General features: G+C 48.0%; 1 protein-coding gene across 1 annotated transcript in view; it reads right to left on the bottom strand.

The window, feature by feature from the left end:
• crim1 (cysteine rich transmembrane BMP regulator 1 (chordin-like)) overlaps positions 1-13,756 on the bottom strand; it is a 221,800-nt gene that overhangs the window by 142,154 nt on the left and 65,890 nt on the right. The window lies entirely within an intron of this gene.

Here is a 13,756-nt window from a genome sequence, read left to right as displayed (position 1 = left end):
TATTACTTTCGGCTGCTCGCGTTAGGGGTCGCCACAGCGGATCATCCGCGCTTTATATATATATTTTTTTTTTTACTAAACAACATTAGGTAGATAGAAATGAGTGGGCTTAGAATTACTTTGCAGGCTATGAATTTGATAAAACTAGTTCAGATATTCTTTCATTGCCTCCTTTGTTCAAGCAGATCCTGTAACAATGGCAAAAAAAAATGGCTTAGAGATTAATGACACCAACATTCTTTAAAATGCCTTTCAGGCCCATCTCCGCCTCATTTCCAAACCCCTAATGATAGCATTCATATTTGGTAAACTAATTATGTCATAATTTTTTGCAAAGGCATATCGTAACCATGGCTACCAAAGAGAACTGACAATTGATATTGAAAATGTATTAAAAATCTTTCAGAATTCTTCTTCAACTCACGCCTACGAATATTTTTGAGCCTTTAACCAGACATGATTCCACGGGTAGTCTGAAATCCTTGGGCAGCACATTCAGGTCAGTCCGCCTTGATTTGATTATGCTTTATCCATTAAATGCTCTTAGTCTCTGGAATAATTTGCACAACTTGATCAGGCACATACACACCATGAGTCTTTGTTTAGAACACTTTATAATAATGGATTACATGTACATAGCACTTTATCTGGACACCCAAAGCCCTTCACAGAAAAAGGGGTGAAACTCACCTCAACCATCACCAATGTGTAGCAAAACCTGGGTGATGCACAGCAGCCATTTTGCACCAGAACGCTCACCACACATCAGCTTGAGGTGAAGAGTGAGGAATCATTGAGTTAATTACACAGAGAGATGATTAGGTGGCCAGATGGAGAGAGTCAGGTTGGGAATTTTGACAGGACACTGGGGGACAAGTCAAGTCACTTGGGGCACAAGTCTTATGTGACGTAAGTGAAAAAAGGTAGTCTTGGTGATTTCCCTAATGAGCTTATAAAAAACAAAAAGCTTATAAAAGGAAAGGCTGGGATCAAATGTAACAATAAGATTTTTGACTGTCACACTTGGTGAAATTACAGAGTTGTCAATTGTTATAGTTACTTGATCAAATTGGTGTCTGTGTCTAGCAGGGCCAATGACCAGCATCTCGTGTTATCTGAATTTAAAAGCAGGAAATTTAGAGGAATCCAATTTTTCACAACAGCCAAGCAGGCATCTAAATTAATCATTTGAGTAGGATCATCAGCCCTTCTAGGTATATACTATAGCCGAGTATCATCCACATAGCAATGAAAATTTATCCCATGACTGTGTATAATTTGGCCAAGAGGGGAAATATAACAAGAGAAAAGTAGAGGGCCAAGAATTGGGCCTTGAGGTACGCCGTATTTAACGTCAGAGAAATTTGATGTAATATTATCCAGTAGTAGAAATACAGAGGTGGAATCAGAGTCCATAGGTAGCAGAAGATTGTTCACTACTATGGTCAGAGCAGTTTCAGTGCAGTGACAGGCCCTGAAAGCCAACTGAAAAGGTTCATATAGATAGTTTTCTTCTACATGGGTAAACGTTGTTGATACACAACTCTCTCTAGTACTTTAGAAAAGAACGGAATGGACCAGAGTTGTATTATAAATGCTGGGAATAGTGCCAATAGTAAGTGATAAATAAACAATGTCTAGCGTTGTAGGTCCCAGGAAAGGCCTTTAAAAAGTTTTGCTGGTAAAGGGTCAAGTAGGCGAGTAGTTGGATTAGAAGCTGTCACAAGCCTAGTCGAAGTATCATGAGAGATAATCTCAAAAGCTGTAATAACAGAGAATATCAGTGACTCATTGTACAGATATGAATTTGGTCATACAGGATCTGAAGAAGTAGCTGGAGTTGAACAATTTTGTTCATGATCTCGTCAAACTTATTGCAGAAAAAGTCTAGAAACTCATAATTCGTGAATAGTGAGCAGCTAATAGATGGCTGCTTTTTTGTAAATTTAGCTACAGTGTCAAAGAGAAATCTGAGATTGTTTATTAATATTTATTAAGCGAGAAATACGCTGCTTGTGCAGGAGCTAAAGAGCACTTGTATTTCAATAAACACTCACGCCAAGATGGGTAAAAAAGTTCCAATTTTGATTTTCGCCATTTATGTTCCAGTCTCCTGCAGGCCCGTTAAAAGCATGTGTCTCATTGTTAAACCAGGGTGTAGGCCTCTTTAGTCGCCTAACTCTGGTAGAGAGAGGTGCAACTGAATCGAGGAGACTAGAGTGGGCCACATTTAAGTTACCAGTGAAATGTTCAACAGTCAGTTACCACAGTGAAAGGAGCCAAGACTTCAGGCATCTGCTGGCCAAATGCAACTACAGTGGAAAAACTAATGGTGATTACATATGTGGTGATCAAATCTGTGTCGGCATTAACTGCACAGACCAATAATGCTTCAAATTTGATGAGAAATGATTTGACACAGCAAATGAGACATTAAGATCAGAAACAGCTATCCCCTTAGATAAAACTAAATCAAAATCAAGGATGCTACCACTGCAATGAGCCGACTCTTGAACAAACTTAGCGAACCCAAAAGTATCAACAAGTGCCAAAAAGGCTTTACTTAGAGGATCAGCAGCCTTATTCAGATGAATATTGAAATCACCAAGAATCAGAATCTCATCAGAATGAGTAACAAGACCTGAGACAAATTATCCAACTTCTTCAAGAAATAGTGAGTAAGAGCCAGGAGGTCAATAGTGTACCACAATCTGGGCTAAGGAGCGTCTATTTGTGGCTGAGGGAGATGGTCTTGTAATAAGAGCCTCAAAAGATTGGAATTTAGATTCAAGTTCAGAAGTTAAATTGAAAATAGACATATATTAAAGTGACACCCCTACCTTGTTTATTTGCCCGAGCTACATCGGCATAAGTATAGTCCGGTGGAGAAGTGAGATTTAAGGGAAGGAAAACATTTGGTTTCAGCCATGTTTCACATAACCCAATCGAAACTACATTCAAGAATCAGATCATTTATTAGTAAGACTGGGACCCCCTACTCTTTGCAATAAGTGCCATGTGATCTTTAGTGACCACAGTGAGTCAGGGCCTTGGTTTTAAGGTCTCCTCTGAAGGCCGGCATCTCCTACAACAGTGTTCCCGTCATTGCACTGGGGCATTGAGATTTGTTTTTGTTGTTTTAATTAGGACCAGAAGGAAGACTGCCCCCTACTGGTCCACCAACACCACTTCTAGCATTAACTCCGTTTTCCTAGGAGGTCTCCAATGCAAGTACTAGCCAAGTCCATACCTGCTTAGCTTCTGTCGTTCGGCAGAGCCAGGGTACACGTTGGTATGGTTGCCAGCCACACTTTAAAAGTGCACTTTAGTAGGCGTCCAGGTAGCGTAGCGGTCTATTCCATTGCCTACCAACCTGGGGGGAATCGCCGGTTTGCTCAGGCGTCCCTCCATACACAACTGGCCGTGTCTGCGGGTGGCAGGCCGGATGTGGGTATGTGTCCTGGTTGCTGTGTTAACACCTCATCCGGTCAGTCGGGGCTCCTGTTTTGTGTGTGTGTGTGTGTGTGTGGGGGGGACTGGGGGGAATAGTGTAATCCTCCCACGTGCTACGCCCCCCTGGCGTAACTCCTCACTGTCAGGTGAAAAGAAGCGGCTGGCGACTCCACATGTATCGGAGGAGGCACGTGATAGTCTGCAGCCCTCCCCGGATCAGCAGAGGGGGTGGAGCAGCGACCGGGATGGCTCGGAAGAGTGGGGTAATAGGCCGAGTAGAATTGGGGAGAAAAAAAGGAGGGGGGGGTGCACTTTAGTCTTGCTTCGAGTTAAACCACAGGCTGTATGGTATCGTTCCCTTGCGTTATTGCTTTTAAGTATTGCATTTTCTTTATTTGCTGTTCTTTCTATTTACTGCTCACTGTTTGGTCAGTTTGCCGATCACTTTGCTCCTCTCCTCTGTTGAGTTCTCCATATATACAGGTGACCATAACGTCCAATAATCAAACAAAGATCAGCTGCAGAATACTTCAGCAGTCGAACGGCTTGAATCCTCCCGCCACAATACGCTCACCCGGGCTACTGTGGGTACGGGGTGAGAGGGGTCGGGGGTTACGCGAGAGGTGGCACAGCGGCCCACAACATGAAGGTGTGCCATACGTGTTGTGTCAACAGTGCTCACCTGTCTCTCACCCTCTGTAGCCTCCCTATCACTAGACACATCTCCAGACGCAGCTCTAGGTATGCACGTGTTTGTATGGGTGAGTGTGGATGCCTGTATATGCATGTCCGTAAGGATGTGTGTGTGTGTCTCCAACATGTTGTCTGACTAGCCAGGGGAGTGAATGTAGAAAAAAATGCCAAAGTCTCTGCCTTCCTGAGATATGAGCACAAGTCTACTTACACTAACACGCAGGGAAAGGAAAGTGAGAGAGCGAGCGAGCGCCAGCGAGCGTAAGAGGATCAGTGCATTCCAGAGTGAAGTCTGAACATGTTGAGCGCTTATATAACAAGACACAAACACGTAAAAACACACACATACACACACACACACACACACACACACACACACACACACACACTCTGGGCACGGTACTTGAGCTTTCCAGATAATGCCTTCCCGGCCATGCACGCTCGATGGTATTCCCAACTGTCTCCACAAGGTGGCGTCGTGTGGGAGACGCCTCGACGTTGCCCCCCGAATTAAAGATATTGTAGGAATGCTGTCAGCGCAGGGGCGACGGCGAGTGTAAATGAAAACAAAAACAGGACTCGTCTCCCTGCCTTCTCCCTCAGACTCCCACCCGCATCCCCTTCCGAACACGGCACGGCACACACGTGGCACGGTGCCACGGAGCCAAACGCCGGTCTAACCTTGCCCGGGCACGAAACGCGCCAGAGGAGAAAGGACACAAGAATCCCAGACAATGTTCACCGGTCCAGCTTTCCACCACGACTCTTAAGAGTATTGAGAGGATTGAAGGCTACATTTAAGGTGCATTTAAGGTGCAAGAAACTCTTATGGCATACCTTAGCTGTCTCACCCCCTGTTATTCCCACGCTCCGAAGAGATTTCTGAGGATCTGCACACTTCCGGATCCCGCCGCTGCCACCAATGTAACTGGTTATTTTCTTGCCCGGTGCGGGATTCGATACGGGGTGTCCTGCACCACAAGGCGACATCACTAACCGCTCGGCTAAAGGGTCAGACCCGTTAGCTAGGGGCTAACGTGTCTTATTAGTAGTTTACAGTCGTCACCCTCCCCGGAAGCGCGCCCTCGCGCTTTGTTCTTCCCGCGCTCCGAAGAGACTCCTGAGGATCTGCACACTTCCGGATCCCGCCGCTGCCACCAATGTAACCAGTAATTTTCTTGCCCGGTGCGGGATTCGATACGAGGTGTCCTGCACCACAAGGCGACATCACTAACCGCTCGGCTAAAGGGTCAGACCCGTTAGCTAGGGGCTAACGTGTCTTATTAGTAGTTTACAGTCGTCACCCTCCCCGGAAGCGCGCCCTCGCGCTTTGTTATTCCCGCGCTCCGAAGAGACTTCTGAGGATCTGCACACTTCCGGATCCCGCCGCTGCCACCAATGTAACCGGTTATTTTCTTGCCCGGTGCGGGATTCGATACGGGGTGTACTGCACCACAAGGTGACGTCACTAACCGCTCGGCTAAAGGGTCAGACCCGTTAGCTAGGGGCTAACGTGTCTTATTAGTAGTTTACAGTCGTCACCCTCCCCGGAAGCGCGCCCTCGCGCTTTGTTATTCCCGCGCTCCGAAGAGACTTCTGAGGATCTGCACACTTCCGGATCCCACCGCTGCCACCAATGTATACTGTGTGAAACTATGAAATAACAAATACGGAGGCTCCACTTTCGCACGAGGACCACTTTATTTGGATTCTTCCCCCAAACAGAACTCCACAGCGACAACACTGCGTACAGCACTTCCGCTCTCTCTCTTCAGCCTTCAAAATAAGAGCTCAAGGCATATACTGTGGCAACAGCTTATATAACAGGAACTTAAAATCACTAACAGGCAAGTCCAGAAAAATAGGTTACACTATGTTTATGGATGTCGTGTTTTAAAGTGTCATTTCTGGTCTTTCTAGTCATCGTGTTGTCAGATTGAAGTCGGGCATCAGACGATCTACACGTCACAACCGCGTAACATGAACATACCGACCGCTTAAGATGGACGAAGCGATGTCATGCTGTACTGTATGTACGGACATCTGCTTCATGACCCATGACCTTCTGCAAAGGTGTCTCTCAACTATCGTATCATAACCACCTTTTCTCTTTTCGGTCATTTCGCGTTTGAATTCGTTCGATGGCTGGGGGAGCTGGCGTTGGATCGGCTAGGGGAGCCTGGTCTGCTGCTCCCGGTGGGCCCAAGGACCGCGGCCCCCGCCTGCGGATGTGCCCCAGGAGGAAACACCGAGGGCGGTCTGACAGGACGCGGAAGCGGGGCAGGCTAAGCTAACTGCTAACCCATGCAGACCGGCGGTTCCGACAACACCGAGGGCGGTCTGGCGGCGGCCACGCCTGGCGTCGACTGTGGTGTTTTTGGTGTCGTGGTGTGGAGTGTGGGGGAGCTGTGCCCGAGGAGGAAACACCGAGGGCGGCCTGACAGGACGCGGAAGCGGGGAAGGCTAAGCTAACTGCTAACCCATGCAGACCGGCAGTTCCGACAACACTGAGGGCGGTCTGGCGGCGGCCTCGCCTGGCGTTGACTGTGGTGTGGAGTGTGGGGGAGCTGTGCCCGAGGAGGAAACACCGAGGGCGGTCTGACAGGACGCGGAAGCGGGGAAGGCTAAGCTAACTGCTAACCCATGCAGACCGGCGGTTCCGACAGTCATCTTGGCTGGCGGTCGATCCCTTGGACAGTGATTTTTGTTTCTTTTGTTTTGTTTTGTTTAGTTTGGATAGATGTGTCAGTATGTGTGTTCTTGAAGTCCTTGAATATGTGTTTTTGTCTTTGTGTTGCACTGCTGTGGGCCGGGGGAAAGGATGTGTCACTTGTCATGTACTTCCGTCCATGAAATGAAACGACAAATAAAGTGCTCCTGAATTTTAGCTGTTTTTCTTGCTCAAGATTTTCGCTTTAATCAGCTCAGGTGGTTTTGCCAAGCATGTTGTCACGTTGGGATGACGTCAGAATGATGTGAACTACAGATGGGACATGTCCATATCAATACCAGTTCTGCAAGTCAGACATTCCTTTGTTGTTCCTTGCAGACAGTGGCTGGTCAAACCGAGAGACAACAGCATATGTATGCTCTGTATCTGATGTAGAAGCACCATGTGCCATTTCCTCAAAGGTTTGCTGCGTTCACAGGATGCTGCCTGAAGAACCGAGGCATCTGTGAGTTGTGTGTTAAGGGGGACGGTCCCATGAAGGGGAGACCTTATCTCGTCGTGGAACCCAAGGAACCCAACCTTTACCATCGGCAGTTTTTGTTTTATGTTTTGCATGTTCAGATCAGTAAGGCAGCAGTGTACAAGCTTGTTTTTACTATTCAAGAGAGAATCCAGCTTGTCATCCCCTGCCGTTCTCCTCACTTTAAGGCTCTTTTTTTAACGCGGAACATGTCAAACCTCTTCTGTCTGGGACTTCTGGAAGACTGAACGGATTGTCCTCTCATCTCATCTGTTCCACTTTCCCACCACCCTGTTTCAGGGGTGTCAGCTGTCATAGACCTCACCCCTATAACACTGATAAAAAAAACCCAAACCATACTCAAATCACAGACACGAGTGGCAGTTCATTTTCATAATGAGAATTTATCTATTTATGTATTTACTGCTGCTGCTCGTCTACCCGTCTAGACACACTTCATTATTTGTGCACATGTATTAAAATTGCTAGGGCAAAAAAGAAAACCAAATCTTACCGATGTAGTGCGACCCTTGTTTGTCTTAATATGTGGTACCCGCCGCTAGACGCGGAGCGTTGTTTATAGCCACACGGTGTTCCGGAGCTCCGCTGGACACCGACGCGTCTCTCAATGCAGGACTTTGCTGGTGCCTTACGTTTTCAGCCACGTCTGTAGCAGCCTCTCTACACTTCTCACAGAAACGGGCATTTCTTTGGTCCTGTTGATGATCATGCATTTGGGCGGCACGGTGGTCCAACAGTTAACACTGGTGCCTCACAGCAAGAAGGTCCTGGGTTCGAACCCCATCCCATTCCTGGTCCTTTCTGTGTGGAGCTTGCATGTTCTTCCCGCGTCTGCGTTGGTTTCTTCCAGGTGCCCCTGTTTCGTCCCACCATCAGAAACACATGCATGTTAGGGTTAATACTCCTGTCTGTGCCCCTGAGCAAGGAAATGGAAAGAAGAACTGAAGTCGGTCCCCGGGCGCTGCAGCTGGCTCTGCAGGTGGTCCCCGAGGTAGTCCAACCTTGGAGTCATCCCAGGTCGTCCTCTGTGTGGAGTTTGGATGTTCTCCCCGCGTCTGCGTTGGTTTCTTCCAGGTGCCCCTGTTTCGTCCCACCATCAGAAACACATGCATGTTAGGGTTAATACTCCTGTCTGTGCTCCTGAGCAAGGCATGGCAAGACCAACTGGAGTTGGTCCCCGGGCGCTGCAGCTGGCTCTGCAGTTGGTCCCCGGGGTAGTCCAACCTTGGTGGGTCGTCCCAGGTCGTCCTCTGTGTGGAGTTTGGATGTTCTCCCCGCGTCTGCGTTGGTTTCCTCCGGGTGCCCCTGTTTCGTCCCACCATCAGAAACACATGCATGTTAGGGTTAATACTCCTGTCTGTGCCCCTGAGCAAGGAAAGGGAAAGAAGAACTGAAGTTGGTCCCCGGGCGCTGCAGCTGGCTCTGCAGGTGGTCCCCGAGGTAGTCCAACCCTAACCCTAACCTAACCCTAACCCTAACCAACTGGAGTTGGTCCCCGGGCGCTGCAGCTGGCTCTGCAGTTGGTCCCCGGGGTCGTCCAACCTTGGAGTCATCCCAGGTCGTCCTCTGTGCGGAGTTTCCATGTTCTCCCCGCGTCTGCGTTGGTTTCCTCCGGGTGCTCCGGTTTCCTCCCACCATCAAAAAGACATGCATGTTAGAGTTAATACTCCTGTCTGTGCCCCTGAGCAAGGCATGGCAAGACCAACTGGAGTCGGTGGCTGGGCGCTGCACGGCGGCAGCCCACTGCTCCTATACAATTAAACGCAGAGAACAAATTCGTTGTAAGAATACAATGAAAAGATAAAGTGGCTTTCTTCTCTCTTCTCGCCAACCCATCAAATATGACCTGCGAACTGCTGGGGAGAGCCTCCTTTACATCCTCTCCATCGCAGAACGCCCCCCCCCCCGTGTCAAGCAACGCACCATACGGCCATACACGGCTGCCCCGTGGAGCTTGGTTTCGGGCGGGACATGGGTTTGCAAACACGTGGCTTTGCTTCCCGCGCTGGGCCGCTGCCCTCTGGGTGGCTTCAGCTTCACCCGCCTCGTCTCTCCTCCCGCCTTGCGTCGCAATGACGTGTCACACTTGACCTTCAACACACAACGTTTCCGCAGCAGAGTCACGCGGCTCGACCCTTTCGCCCAATAAATCCGAGTTCATATGTCCAAGGCGGCTGGAAGAGGCGAATATTAGCAGCCTATCTCTTCTGTCATCATCACTTCTTCCTTGACGAACCAAAAAAGAAAGCTAGAGCTAGCTATGCTACGTTTTCCCTACCGCTGTAGTACTGCGCATGCGGCCATATGAGAGGGAGGGGCAGAAGGAGTGTGATAAACCAAGTCATTTTTGTGGGGGGGGGGTGTAGAACCTGATAATGTAATAAATCCCCGATAATGTAATAACCCTGATAATGTAATAAAAAATGCACTTGAGGCCATTGAAAATGCAATAAAACCTGATAATGTAATAACTTCCTGATAATGTAATAAAGTGCCTTTCCCGATAATGTAATAAACTTTTTACCGATAGTGTAATAAAGTATTGCATTAACAGGAGGTTATTACATGATCAGGTTAGCCTTCATTTTGCAGGTCCTGATAATGTAATAATTCCCCAATATTGTAATAATTTAACAGCAGACCACCTGTTAATGGGTTCAAGTGGTGACACTGTCTTGGCAACTCGAGCTCCAGAGCTCTAGCGCCACCAACAGGTCAAAGTTGGACATGCAAATGCACTTTATTACATTATCAGGAAGTTATTACATTATCAGGTTTTATTGCATTTTCAATGGACTCAAGAGCAGATTTTTATTACATTATCGGGGTTATTACATTATCGGGGTTATTACATTATCGGGGATTTATTACTTTATCAGGCTCTACAGTTTCACCAGGGGGACGTAGCGCGTGAGAGGGTCACGCTACTCCCCTCGGTCAGTTCCCCACCTAAACAGGCGCCCCGACCGACCAGAGGAGGCGCTAGTGCAGCCACCAAGACACTTACCCACATCTGGCTTCCCACCCACAGACACGGCCAATCGGGTCTGTAGGGACAACCGACCAAGCCGGAGGTAACGCGGAGATTCAAACCGGGATCCCCGTGTTGGTAGGCAACGGAATAAGACCACTACGCCACCCGGACGCCCCTTTAAATCCGAATTTAAAACTCATCTTTTTCTCTTAACCTACAATTAGTTGTCTTTAAGTTGAGTGCTTCACAACCTGGACTGCATGGTGGGTCGGTTTCTGTCTCAGTGGATTTACCAACCACTGTTCTGCCGGCCAGATTATACAGTATAGATTATAGAGTATATATTATAGATTACAGAGTATAGAATATAGATAATAGAGTATAAATTATAGAGTATAGACAATAAATTATAGAGGATAGATAATAGATAATAGCGTATAGATTATAGAGTATAGATTATAGAGTATAGATAATAGATTAGAGAGTATAGATTTTAGATAATAGCATATAGATTATAGAGTATAGATAATAGATTATAGAGTGTAGATTATAGACAATAGATTATAGATTACATATTATAGAGTATAGATTATAGAGTATAGATTATAGATGACTGACTATTGCAAACTGTTCTCTTCTCTCACATGTCTTTTCTCTCCCTGTGAATGATGTCGTCTCCTTTCTCGTCTCCTGTTTATGTGAACGGTGTGATGTGAGTCTCCCTTGTGTGCACGTGCAGTCTGTCCTCCTCCCAGGTCTCCATGGTGATGGTGGTTGCCACCTGGACTCTGCTTGGCACCCCCCCCCCCATCACGTTTTCTTTTTATATATCTTAAGAATCCATATAATTTTGTTACCCTGTTTCAATCTTGTGTCCGTCTCTCACTCAGACGTGTGGCTGATGTGTTTTCTTGTCTCTTCTCCCGTGTGTGCATGTGTACTTGTCCTCCTGTCAGGTCTCCATGGTGATGGTGGTCACGTGGCTCAGGTCCTGGGCTGCTCCGGTGGCATCCTGTTCATCATATTCTTCATATATGTTATAAATCCATTTATAATTGTGTTATCCCCTTTCAATGTTGTATTGTGTAAATTGTGTAAACATAAAGATCCATTGCACGTTGTGCGTCTTGGGAGAGAGATCAGGAATCAGCAACACTTCATGTACTGGCTCACATGAAGTGAAACAAAAACATGTTTAAGAACTACAAGAACACACACATACCCACACTAACACACATACCCACACTAACACACATACCCACACTAACACACATATCCAAACTAACACACATACCCACACTAACACACATACCCACACTAACACACATACCAACGCTAACACACATACCCACACTAACACACATACCCACACTAACACACATATCCACACTAACACACATACCCACACTAACACACATACCAACGCTAACACACATACCCACACTAACACACATACCCACACTAACACACATACCCACACTAACACACATACCCACACTAACACACATACCCACACTAACACACATATCCAAACTAACACACATACCCACACTAACACATATACCCACACTAACACACATACCCACACTAACACATATACCCACACTAACACATATACCCATACTAACACACATATCCACACTAACACACATATCCACACTAACACACATATCCACACTAACACACATATCAACACTAACACACATATCCAAACCAAAAAAACAAAAAATCACCGTCCAAAGGAAGGACCACCAGCCAGGGTGACTGTCAGAACCGCCGGTCTGCATGGGCTAGCAGTTAGCCTAGCCTGCCCCAATTACGCCTCCTGTCAGACCGCCTTCCGTGTTTCCTCCTCGGGTGTGGCAACCAGACGAAGCAGACCAAGCCCTCCCAGCCAGACACCCTCGGTGTTATCGGGACTGCCGGTCTGCATGGGCTAGCAGTTAGCTTAGCCTGCCTCGCTTCCCTCGGTGTTCCCTCCTCGGGCGCAGCTCCGGGCAAGGCCGCGGTCCCTGGGCCCACAGCGCGGCAGAGCAAGCTGTCCCAGCCGACCCAGCGCCAGCTCTCCCAGCCGATCCAGCACCAGCTCTCCCAGAAGATCCAGCACCAGCTCTCCCAGCCGATCCAGCACCAGCTCTCCCAGCCGATCCAGCACCAGCTCTCCCAGCTGATCCAGCGCCAGCTCTCCCAGTTGATCCAGCACCAGCTCTCCCAGAAGATCCAGCACCAGCTCTCCCAGAAGATCCAGCACCAGCTCTCCCAGCCGATCCAGCGCCAGCTCTCCCAGCCGATCCAGCGCCAGCTCTCCCAGCCGATCCAGCACCAGCTCTCCCAGAAGATCCAGCACCAGCTCTCCCAGAAGATCCAGCACTAGCTCTCCCAGCCGATCCAGCACCAGCTCTCCCAGCCGATCCAGCGCCAGCTCTCCCAGCCGATCCAGCGCCAGCTCTCCCAGCCGATCCAGCGCCAGCTCTCCCAGCCGATCCAGCACCAGCTCTCCCAGAAGATCCAGCACTAGCTCTCCCAGAAGATCCAGCACCAGCTCTCCCAGAAGATCCAGCACCAGCTCTCCCAGAAGATCCAGCACCAGCTCTCCCAGCCAACAAACGAAGACAACAATTCAGATGCAGATGTGGACAAAGACACTGCATGGACGGTGCTGGTGAGGCCGCTGCCAATGTGAATTCGCGCCGCCATCTTCCCACACCAGATATCCCAACAGAGGAGGGCTCGACCTGAGGTTTCTCCCCATTTTCCCCTCCCTGTGAAAGGTTTTTGTTAGGAAGTTGTGTTGCTGTGAAGTCCACCGAGGCACATTTATCATTTGTGATAATGGGCCTTTACTAAACGGTCTTCATGGAGCCGGTGTGACAGGGAGGCCTACAGCTCGTAATGAGGATGGGGGTTTCGGAGGAGGATGATGTTGTCTGTCGTTGCTGCTGAGTGTCTACAGTTATGTTGCCACTCGTCATGACGACACTGTGTCACAGTGTAACTGACACAAGGGACAACACAATAAACCTGGAGCTAATCCCCTTTGATAAATGACTCCCCTCGATCCAGGTCTCAACGTGGACTGTGTACAACTTAAAGATCCCTGTGGGTCCGCAGAGACCCCTGCCATTAGTCTCCCGAACTTGACCTTTTAACTCCGCACCCTTCAGCTGGTCAACCAATCAGATCAAGGGACCACTGGGTCAATACCACTGCCATGAAGCCTGGATGTGTGCCTGTGTGTGTGTGTGCGTGTGTGTGAGTGTTGTAATTAATGAACAGCACCAGTGGCAACTGGAGATAATATAGCTTCGATTTGTCTTTGCTCCCAAAACAAAGAAAATGTAAAAAAAAAAAGAAAAAAAGAAAAAGGAATCACAAGGTCTGCCTGCCTGTTTGCCAGTTTATTTATAAATTCCAAGAGATCCTG

Source organism: Lampris incognitus, chromosome 16, assembly GCF_029633865.1.
Source record: "Lampris incognitus isolate fLamInc1 chromosome 16, fLamInc1.hap2, whole genome shotgun sequence".
In the NCBI taxonomy this organism is placed as follows: Eukaryota; Metazoa; Chordata; class Actinopteri; order Lampriformes; family Lampridae; genus Lampris; species Lampris incognitus.
Note: the sequence above shows the minus strand (reverse complement) of the source record. Positions and strands in the feature narration are given on the sequence as shown.